Source organism: Dermacentor andersoni, chromosome 10, assembly GCF_023375885.2.
Source record: "Dermacentor andersoni chromosome 10, qqDerAnde1_hic_scaffold, whole genome shotgun sequence".
NCBI classification, from domain to species: Eukaryota; Metazoa; Arthropoda; class Arachnida; order Ixodida; family Ixodidae; genus Dermacentor; species Dermacentor andersoni.
Genome location: NC_092823.1, coordinates 33460427 through 33468684, shown reverse-complemented (window position 1 = coordinate 33468684; position 8258 = coordinate 33460427). Strand labels below are relative to the sequence as shown.

The 8258-nt window shown below is 46.7% G+C and overlaps 2 non-coding genes across 2 annotated transcripts; one reads left to right on the top strand and one right to left on the bottom strand.

Moving 5' to 3' along the window:
* Positions 1-212: 212 nt before the first annotated feature.
* Positions 213-284, bottom strand: TRNAG-UCC (transfer RNA glycine (anticodon UCC)). The gene has a single exon. It is a non-coding gene; the product is annotated as a tRNA-Gly (tRNA).
* A 1905-nt stretch (positions 285-2189) lies between these two features.
* TRNAG-UCC (transfer RNA glycine (anticodon UCC)) lies at positions 2190-2261 on the top strand. Its single transcript has one exon. It is a non-coding gene; the product is annotated as a tRNA-Gly (tRNA).
* Positions 2262-8258: the final 5997 nt, after the last annotated feature.

The window sequence follows — 8258 nt, the reverse complement described above, 5'->3', positions numbered from 1 at the left end:
CCTGGCCACGGCAGCCGCATTTCGATGGGGGCGAAATGCGAAAACACCCGTGGTTACTTAGATTTAGGTGCACGTTAAAGAACCCCAGGTGGCAGAAATTTCTGGAGTCACCTACTACGGCGTGCCTCATAATCAGAAAGTGGTTTTGGCACGTAAAACCCCATAACTTAATAAAGCATAGAATATAGCCGGCTTAAAAAAAATTAATATACTGCGTCGGCCGGGAATCGAACCCGGGTCAACTGCTTGGAAGGCAGCTATGCTAACCACTATACCACCGACGCTGCCGTTGCTTCGCATCACGGCGAGGACTTATATAGGTGGGATATATTTAGAGCCACGGTGCGAGGAGCCCTTCGCTGAAGGCGAGTGAAACGGCAAGTAGGTCCGTCAGGGATTTTTTAGAGCGCAGCTCTTTGGCGTCCGTTCCTGGGTTTCGCGTCGTCGTCGGCGTTGTCGTCGGCCTCGTAACCAGCTCCGCCCCCCTTTCATCCCCCCAGCGCTAGCAGCGACCGACTGATACCGCTGGATGCCGCTGACGCCGCTAGAGAGTCAAGATAACGTGACTGCATAGAACACCGTCGCCGCCATGCAGAAAGAAGAGGAAAGGGTCCCCCCCCCCCCCCCCCCCTGTTCTTGTGTGGCGGATAGGGTGCTCTTCAGTTGCCGACGCGCCGGTTATTTCACGTAGGCCCCGGCACGTCGACGAATACGTGACCACCTTCCCACGGCTAGACCTGGTTCTTAGCGCTGCGGAAGCGAGGGTATCATATTGTTTGTGTCGGCATCGGCGGCGTTGTCCCTGAAACCAACTCCGCAGCTGGGGTTGACTCACTATCGGCGTCAGCGGCATCAGTCAGTCGCTGCTATCTCTTCCCTCCTCCCTTTATCGTGTTGTCCGCTTGCTGCGCGCGCTTCTGCCCCCATCGTTTGCCGCTGGGTGTACACGCCGCCCCCCTCCCCCCTCTTCCTGCGAGTCTCCGGTTGTCAAAGCGCCGGCTCGAACTTAATTCCTTTCTTCGCTCCTCCTCGAATGCAACCCCTGTGCGGTGGCAATCAGAGAGCCAGATCGGTGGCGGCGGATCTGTATATGTGCACCGCCCGAGCCGAAATAGCCGCTGCCGTTCGCCACTGCGAAATTATCTTGCTGGTTGTAGCTGCCTACTTCGCCCCTACCGCACTCACGAAAGACGTCGTGCACTTCCTGCAACTCGCATTAACCGTCCATCGATCCACACCGATGTTAGTAGTGGGGGACTTTAATGTTGACATAAAGACAAACAGCAATTTCCTAACACTTATGCGGGAGAACATCCCGTTCCTCTCGCTCGTAACGCGTCCCACGGCTGTGACAACCTCGCGAGGCACTTGTATAGATCTCGTCTTTGAGAATCAAGCATTGGTGTACCAAGTCGAACATATATCAGTCTATTTCTCCGACCACAAAGCTTCCTTCATGACTGTCAAGAACTGTTAGTGGAGTCTTTGTTAAAGGAATACGTGTGAAAAATAAACAAAAAATTCTGTGATAGCGCATACATGTGTTGCTCGATTTCTTTGCCTCAATCTATCGAAAAGGTGTAACAGCTTATTTGCTGCGCTCAAATTTCGCATTAGGAAGTAACGTGATCGTCGGTAATTTTTTTTTTATATCGCTTTTCAATATGATGCCTTCCTCCTTTGCCAGGTATATTACCTTGCGTCTTGTCTTCCATTCAAGATGCTGTATATATGAGCTGTGTGCGCAATGCGAAAATTTGTTGGCAGTGAACGTTTCCTCCATTTCTTTCTGTATGTCCTCAATTTTGTGCAGTTACTCTCTTTTCATGCAAGCTGCGAATGCTGTTCCACGTTACTACGATGGGAGCAAAAAATAAACATTGTTTGCGCTCAAGCTGGCCCGCGCAAGCGGAGACCTTGTGTGCAAGGGCCATCGCTTATTTCATTGTCCAGCGGCCCACTCTGTTGCGAGAACAAAATGCAATGGACAAAACAGTCGCAATACATGCAGCCCACATTGAAACAACACGTGTATCTGAAGAATTGCTGTGTCGACGATTCGGAAAAATAGGTCTCGAAGGCGCTGACCTACTTGCCGTTTCACTCGCCTTCAGCTAAGGGCTCCTCGCACCGTGGCTCTAAGTATATCCCACCTATATAAGTCCTCGCTGTGATACGAAGCAATGGCGGCGTTGGTGGTATAGTGGTTAGCATAGCTGCCTTCCAAGCAGTTGACCCGGGTTCGATTCCCGGCCGACGCAGTATCTTTTTTTTTTAAGCCGGCTATCTTCTATGCTTTATTAAGTTATGGGGTTTTACGTGCCAAAACCCCTTTCTGATTATGAAGCACGCCGTAGTAGGTGACTCCGGAAATTTCTACTACCTGGGCTTCTTTAACGTGCACCTAAATCTAAGTAACCACGGGTGTTTTCGCATTTCGCCCCCATCGAAATGCGGCTGCCGTGGCCGGGATTCGATTCCGCGACCTCGTGCTCAGCAGCCAAACACCATAGCCACTGAGCAAACACGGCGGGTTCCTATGCTTTATTTTTTTTCGTGAAAGGTAAGCGGCATCACTAAGTGTAGAAATCACCGGGGTTACATTTCGGCCGCGTGTGAGCATGTTGCCGTTGTTCAATGTCTGGTGGCACAGTACTGTAATATTGCGCGGTCAAAACAATTAATTAAATTCTCTGGATTGACTTCCCAAAACCATGATCATATTATGAGGTACGCCGTAGTGGAGAACTACGGTTTACGTTTTAGAATTGCTAAATGAACAGCTTTCCGTGACTCTCTCAGTCACCCAGTCTTCCCATACCGCACACTATCTCGCTCTCGAGGCATACAGTAAAGGAACTCCTCTTCTGTATTCCTTCTTTTTTCGTTGGAGAGGATTTTTGGTTTGCTACAATTAGCACGGTAAAGCAGGATTGAGACTAGAGCTCGCAACTATAGAAAAATATCAAGAGCGGGCAAAAGTGGAAGAGCAAAGAAGATGACAAGGCCCGCCGTGGTGGCGCTGACAGTTTGGAGTGCGCTGTTAACCACGCCAATGCGGGATCGAATAACGGCCACAGCGGCAACATTTAAATGGTTGGCAAAATGCCAAAATGCCCGTGTTCCCTGAATTAGGTGCACGTTAAAGAACCACAGGTGGCCAAAATTAGCCCTGAGTGCCACACATCGGCCTGCTTCATAATCGTATCATCGTTTTTCCATGTAAAACCTCCATTGTCAAAACTACGGGATGAGCATCGACTTCCAACGATTATATTTATGTTTTTTTTTTCAATTCAACATTATATCTCAATTTGTTTACCGACAAAGCAGCTAAATCTTCTGTATCCTACATGTGAAATCAAGATTGTATGGACAAGGATGATTTTGTGGTTACTTTGTTCTGCTTTTTATAGCATTCTGTGACGGTTTCTGTTTCTTTCTTATTTGGTTTCCAGCTAGATCAAAAGTTTATCTAAAGAAAATATTAAATGCACGTCGGCACTCGTCTTACTGTTTTGTTTGTCTTACGCCTTTTGCCCGCTTAGGTGGTCTGCACACTGAGACCATGCCAAATACTACCTGCATTGCTACTCCATATAAAGTGAACTGCCCATACTATGATTGCATAGAATAGAGCGAAGCGCTGAGATATCTGCATGGTAGTTTTCGCACAGTATTCCAGTTCGTCTGTATGCTCTATAACGCAAGCTGAAAGCGCCAGCAAGATTTTCTGAGACAATCTTGCATACATCTTCCAGCTGCGGAAATAATATGTTTTTAAGGTTGGAGGTTCATTCACAGTCCTCAGAATTTCAAGGATGCTGCTCAATGACTCATCTTCAAGCTCGATGTCCCGAAACGGGGTCCGTGGAACATAATACACGTTTATTTAGTGCGCTCCTCGGTATTTAAAACAGTGATCGCATCTTAAAGAGATTTTCAATCTCTAGCAGAGGAAGACATGCCGCAAATGTCTATGTTAACTGCTCCAGACAACTTGTTTTCCCGCGTATTATGGCCACAGTGGAGGTGAAAGAACCACATTGATACGGTTACATTCATATCGTATGCCAATTTCCACTGCACCTTTTTCTCAGTACTCAAACGTAACGCAACCAAAAATGCTCATGGTGTCCAAATGCACATATATTTGTTGAAATTGTATGTCTCATCTTAAATTATGCACAAGAGCGGAATTGGTTTTCGGAGAAAACCTACGACAGAATTTCCTCCGAAGTAAAAGTACACCGTGGACACGCATACTAGAGACCTAGAATTATGCAGCTTTTATGAAAAGCATATGTTTGGTCATTTGAAAACCATGCTAATGCCTTGTTCGACCAAGGATGGATGCTGCCTATGGGGAGTATATCGGCGTTAGGAAAAGAAATGATGCATTACTGCACACGTAGCGGGGAAGGTCTGGGTCTGACTTCGACCAGCGGCAAGTTATCTCTTCATCCACTTTATTTGCCCATTACAATTTTATTTCTACGTTTCAATTAAGCACTACAGTCCAGTTCCCTTAAGCTTTCTCATGCTCGATTTTAAGTTTCTTCGTATGTTTATGACACATCCAAAATAGGGCCCATTGCATTCGCTTGTTCTTGTCATTCCTAAATGCGCGTACTTTAAGTACGACAGACTGACATCTCGCCGCAAAGGGGAAAAAAAATGTGTTGCGTTCAACACGATGTTTCAACAGGATTCTATCCGCGGATACACTATACAGGCGAAAACCGGTGTCTCTCAACCGAAGTCGCAGCGGTCGACCGCCGGGTGCTCGTTTACCGCGTCCGCGTAGATCGCGCCGTTGATTCGAACGGCAGGCAGCTCGACCCACGGCGAGCTTCTTGGACCGCGAAACCCTTTCGGCGTGCAAAGCAGGCATCGGAATGCATCGTCGCGGTCCCCCACCGCGATTAGCACCCCGAGGCATGACTGCTACCACAGCGGTGCAACCGCCGCCGCCGCGCGAAGACGAGGCGGGCTAGGCGAGACACAAGCCGCCCACCGCCTAAGGCGATCACGTCTCCAACCTGCCCGCACTTGACACACGGGACCCACCGGGCCGGGGCTGGTCGCCCGCCCAGAGTGGGCTGGCGACGCGACCGCGACTCGAGGCGGTGTAGTCATCGATGCACAGCGTGCGCGCCATGCAGGGTCAGTGCGTTGCACCGATGGAGTGGATTCTGGGACGACTATACTGGGGTGAGAGTGTCGCTATTACACGACTTATTGGCGGCGGTCGAGGTCGACGAAGAGTAGGGGCAACAACACCAACAAGCGGCGCAAACACAGATATATACAAAATGTTTAATAATGCATAATAATGTATGTCTTTTAGATACGGTCCTTCCGAATATTTAAAAGGAATTCTGATAATTAAGTCGCCTGCCTGCCCTGCCAAGTGCCCCAAAGTCCTATCAAGCATTCAAAATGAATAACGTGATGGAAGGTCAAGTGACACAATACATTTGAATGGACAGGCCATTTTCATACTGGGCTAGCTATCTGGCAGCGTGATCAGCACCGACATTGGATGCGCCTGCAGCGCGCGAACAAAATAAAGTTCAGTGAACTTATTTTTTGGAGTAAATGCATTTTGCATAGCGAGTCTATTTTTAGAGCAGTGCTCACACTTTCCATAGAACTGCGTTACATTTCAATGTTCGCAAGCACAGTACGAAAATTGTTCCTAACGAAATGTGAGTGCTTTCGCTGAACGTCTTTTTCTGGTTCTGTTACCTTCAGAAATAATATTTCCTTATCCACTAAGGCGCCTCGTGACCTCAGTCATCACGCAACCTGCGCAGTATATATAAAAATGCTTCGCAGCTGCATCGCTTATATTTCATAATACATAATTCTCAAACTTTTAGTTGCTACTGCAGAAGACGATATTAGGTTACTCTGAACGCTTTAATAAAGAAAAAATGAGACATCCACTCATTCGTAGCAATTGCTACAAAACAAAACCCATCGAAAGAAAAGCCTCACAGCCGAACAATAATTCGTCCTGGTCCGGCACTCGAACCCGGGACCACCGCCTTTCCGGCGCTGCAGCTCTACCATGTGAGCTAACCAGGCGGCTAGCAGATGGTAGGGCGAAGTTGAATTTGTCGACAACACGAAGGAAAGGCAAGAGTTTGACGTTATAGTTCTGCGGAAACCCGCAAGGCGGAGAGAAGAAATTAATAAAGGGAAACAATAATATTAATAAAAAGTAAGAATAAAGGGATACGGGTGGATGTCTGATTTTCCCTTTATTAGTTACTTCTCTCTACCTTGCAGGTTTCCGCGGAAATATTACGTCAAACTCGTGCTTTCGCTTCGTGTTGTCGACAAATTCGACTTCGGCCTACCACGTGCTAGCCGCCTGGTTAGCTCAGATAGTACAGCGGCTGCCCCAGAAAGGCAATGGTCCCGGGTTCGGGTCCCGGAACAGGACGAATTTTTCTTCGACTATTAGGCATTTCTTTCGAGGAACCCCATACGGGTTTCCTTTGCAACAATTGCTACGAACGGGTGGATGTTTCATTTTCCCTTTATTAATTAGTTCGCTCCAGCTTGCGGGTTTTCGCAGAGCTATTACGTCAAACTCTGAACTCTTTGTTTTAGTATATGTTAATAACTTTCAGACATATGACTTCTTTCCTCCCTTTTACAATAGTGCTGTACAGGCATGGGACAAAAACATCTCCTTCGTTTCACGCCATGACGAAATTCTTTTCACTGACTGTATCTCTTATTCGCCCACTAGAGTGTTCGCGGACGATTTTGTGATCTGTTGCAAAATGACTAACCTTAATGATTCTGGTAAGCTACAGGACGACCTGGATAGCATATCCATCAGGTGCAACAAATGAATAATCCAGCTTAACGCAACTATATGCAAAAGCATGCGCGTCTCCTCTAGCTCTTCCTCTTGTGATGTATTCCCATATTCTATTAACGGTACTACCCTGTCGGTTGTTAACTCTTATAAATATCCCGGCCTGTATGTTACTGGCAACCTTTCATGGAATACGCATGTTGTATATGTCACTAACAATGCTAACCGAACGGTACGCTATTTCCGACGAAAGTTTGCATCAGCAACCACCTTCCCAAAGCTTACTCTATACAAAACACTCGTCCGTCCAAAATTTGAATATGCTTGTGGCATGTGGGCTCCTGCTCATGCCAATCTTGCAATTTCCCTTGAAAGCATTCAGAGCCGCGCCGCCCGTTTTATTCTTTCAAATTATTCTCGTCATTCTAACGTCACGTCCTTGACAACACTAGGTCTACCTGACCTTTGGTTACGTCGCGAGTACTTTCGTCTGTGTCTTTTTCATAGAATATACAACTCTTCTAAAGAAAATGTTGTCACCACACCAAGTTATATCTCGTCTCGCATCGACCATCAACAAAAAATTGAAGTGCCTTCTGGTCGAACTAACTTGTGCCATTATTCCTTTTTTCCAAGAACAGCTATTGAATGGAACCGCCTTGCCGCCTGCACAGTCTCAATTTGTGACACGACTAACTTCATGATAGCCGTTCAAAGTGCCTTATAATTTGATTTTCTATTCTTGCCCTGTAGTGCAAATATTGTATATTTTCACCAGTCTTTTCTGTTTTGCGTACTAGGCCTTGAAAGTATGTATAATAAATAAATAAATAAATAAATAATGTAAGAGACCCTGCGAATTTTTATTGTGCTTGGTTGTCTTTCACTTTTTATACCCATGCCCCCTTTATGCCGAGTAGGGTAGCTAACCATAGTTACCCTCTAGTAACTTTCCTGGATTTTGGTACATCCTGTCTCCCTCTACACCAATAGCATTTAAAATTGCGGTTATACAAATCACTAATGTGACCAATTGGTTATTTTCAGCTTTATGCCGCGATCGTACAAAGATGGCGGCTGGATCCAGGGCCGGGTCAATGCTCAGCTTGAGCTCATTCACATGTTTTCTCAATTTTAATATGCAGTCGCTATGTTTTGTTGAACGCGAGCGTCTTATGCTGGCCAGACACTTTGAGCATGTTGGCATACAGAGAAAAAGAAGACGACGCGATCGAAGTCGCTGTCCTATACCTGCTGCCGTGCAACAGAAGCCGCCTCCAGTCTCTGTACGTTTTCGTGATGAGTTCAGTCAAGTCGAACTAACTGACGCTGTATGTTCCTGCACAGCGGGTATATCAGAGTGAGTGAGTGAGTGAAGCGACTCTATTTGGTCCACTATAGACGTAAGCAAACTCCACGT